We start from the raw sequence: 3158 nt of genomic DNA, 5'->3' as shown, positions 1-3158 counted from the left end.
TTAGCCATTTGTTTTTGTTGAAATATTGACTTATATGTCCAGATTTTTAACTTTGACCAATATTTAATCACTGATATTTTTCTAAGAAATATATAGTTTAATACTTTATTTTATCTTAGTTTTTCTATGCAATGCAATTTTATTAGCTCAGAAACAGCCTGAACCAGAAGATAGTTAAAAATATCCCAAACATTTAAAAAATAATAGGCATTTGTTTCGAACATGAATACTTTCGCTGGACATTAAATTACTGACAGTGGATCAGACCTGATAGATGCATTCATCGCAGCATACTGAACATTGACATCCCGTTTAGAGAAAGGGGTTGAAAAGAAAGAAGGGGAATATAAAAATATATAGAGATAGAACAAAAAGTAGGTTAGTGAATCTACTCCTCAACTTATTGCCTCAATTGTCAGAAGATATTTTTAATTCACGGGTATAGAATTTTGTGTATAGATGCAAAATAAGTTTAATTCTAGATACAGTGGTATAGAATTCAAATATAAGATTATTCTACACACACACACACACACACATATATATTTCTACTGTAATATGAGTTATTGTACCCATATAACTCAATAATAATGCAAGGCTTACTTCCTTATTTCCAATGCTTTGAAAGTGCTATAACAAGCTATTTAGGAGAAATAAGTTATACAAATTAAATGTTAGTAGATTAAATCATGGTCATGTCAATTGTTAGTCTACTTTTATCACAATAATATATATCTTAGGTGCAGCAGATATATATGACTCTAGAAAAATAAGACCTTCAAAAACCCCAGAGACATACAGAATATGGTATTTAAAAATGTTTTTGTTACTTTAAAGTTTCACTGACAATGAGACAGGTTAACTTGTGGCAACACCCAGCCTACCTCAAAGAGGATGATGAACATCAAACTTCCTTATGGAGATGGCTTCAAATGTGGCAAAATAGCCACTGGGCAAAAGATCCTCATTTCTACCACAGACAGAATTCTGCCTAAAAACAAAACAAAAACAAACAAACAACAACAACAAAAAAGGGCAAGCTTGGATGCAGGCAGAGTCGACAGCTAAACTCTCCCAAGACAAGATAAGCAAGTCCTCAATAGTTCCTGCCTCACAAATATATCTGTCAGATATATTGGGCCAGAAAACTGAAGAAGATGCTCCAATGTTACAGAAAGTTTTAGATGACTCTCCAGGTTCATTTGGAAGGCTACTAACCTGTACTCCCAGCATACTCAGATAATCAAGCTCATTCCTTCTCAAGTCTCTGAGGGAGTTGAAGACCAGGTAGCTTAGTTTACAGTGAAGCTCAATTGTTTAAGGGTTAAGATGTTTTTATGTCTAGATAAGGGTTCTAAGTTGACAATGACAATATGTGATGGAGATTGATTTATATTCAGAATTTTAGACACACCAAAATAGGAAAGATATTTTCTTCAAGGCCATCAAATACAAATGGACAAAACACTAAGAATGTAACATTTATATAATTCTTGATTGTGGCATGGTTCTTCTTGCTATAGGTAGTTTATTGTATATATGTATATTAATATAAATGTATTTATATGTAAAAAATAAAATAAAATAATAATAAAAGATAAAAAAAATTACTAAACACATGAATTCTAGTAAGGCAGGTAAGCACCCATGTTGCATCTCTGGGCATTCTTGGATGTGGAAACTTGGGAGCATTAGAACCCTTCAGCCCTGTTGTTTGAGTATTGTTCCAGAATAGGCCAACCTGGAAACAGGAAGACCAGGCTGCCTGTGTTGTCACTGCTCATTGTGTAGGCCCTCTGTGGTGGAGGCTGACAAGGAACCCTGGCCATTGTTGATGTCACTGATGCACACCCACTGTCCATCCACTGACTCTTTCCAAAGGGTCACCTTGTTGTCTCCACTTGACACGGCCAGGATGTTTGCTGTGATGGACCACTTCACGCACCACACATCATTGAGCTTATGTAGGAGTTTGAGTGACTACATATAGCCTGAAGCATCATCACAGGTCCAAATAAATACTCAAACATCCTGAGAGCAGCTGGCAATGGTGCTGGTGGGCAGGCCAAGGAAGGGGGCCCAGGCAATGACATCTCGAACCCAGTCGCTGTGTTCCTCTAGCTTCTGTTCTTCCTTCCACTGGCCATCTTCCTTCCACCTACCGCTTAATAAGGTAATCACAGCCACCTGACGCAAACTTCTTGATATAATTGGGTTTCTGCCCTAATGGTTGGTCTATAAGGCTTCCAGGAAGAACAGCAGGGGCCCAACCGACAGCATTACAGCCCATCCTGTGAGCATCGTTGAGTTTCCTCTCTTCCCACTGGCTTTCCCCTGTATATGTCAGCAGGGAGATGGCCCCATCTGAGCTCCCACAGACCAGGATCAGGCCATAGTCACGAGAGGCCCAGCACACAGAGTTCACTGAGGACTCATGTCCAGATCTCTTGGATCTTCTCCCAAGTGTCATTTTTTTCTTTCCAGATCATGACTCTCTGGTTGTAGGAACAGGAAGCCAGGATATTGCTATACATGGGGTGGGCCCAGGCCACTTGCCATACTGGCCTCTCATGTCCTCTGAGGTCTGCGTTGAGGATTTGTCCTCCATTTCGCACATCAAAGATTTTGACGGACCTGTCCGAGGAGCAGGTTGCTAGTCAAGTACCATAAGAGTCCATCTGTGCATCATGAATCCTGTCCACAGAAGAGGTATCAACAGTGTTAATTACATCACTGTGGGAGTGGCGACTCATGGCCTAGGACATGGCAGCTCAGAAGGCTTCTCTTTTTAAATTTTTTATAATTTATTCACAGTATCATGCTGCACAAAACTAATATTCAAGTGGACTAAAGACCTCAACCTAAAACCAGACACACTAAATCTGTTAGGGGAAAAAGTGGGGAAAAGCCTTGAACTCATTGGCTCAGGAGACAACTTCATGAACAGAACACTAACAGCTAAGGCTGTAAGATCAACAATTGATAAATGGGACCTGATGAAACTGCAAAGCTTCTGCAAAGCAAAAGACACTGTCAACAGAACAAAATGACAACCTACAGACTGGGAAAAGATCTTCACCAACTCTAAATTTCACAGAGGACTAATGTCCAGAATTTATAAAGAATTCAAGAAACCATTTTTAATACATTTAAAGTTT

The 3158-nt window shown here is 38.9% G+C and overlaps 1 pseudogene; it reads right to left on the bottom strand.

Annotated features, from left to right (window-relative positions):
* Positions 1-1773: 1773 nt before the first annotated feature.
* Positions 1774-2753, bottom strand: LOC127199039 (protein SEC13 homolog; annotated as a pseudogene).
* Positions 2754-3158: the final 405 nt, after the last annotated feature.

This window comes from Acomys russatus, chromosome 15 (genome assembly GCF_903995435.1).
Source record: "Acomys russatus chromosome 15, mAcoRus1.1, whole genome shotgun sequence".
NCBI classification, from domain to species: Eukaryota; Metazoa; Chordata; class Mammalia; order Rodentia; family Muridae; genus Acomys; species Acomys russatus.
The sequence above is the reverse complement of the archived record's forward strand: the minus strand, read 5'-3'. Positions and strand labels throughout refer to the sequence as shown.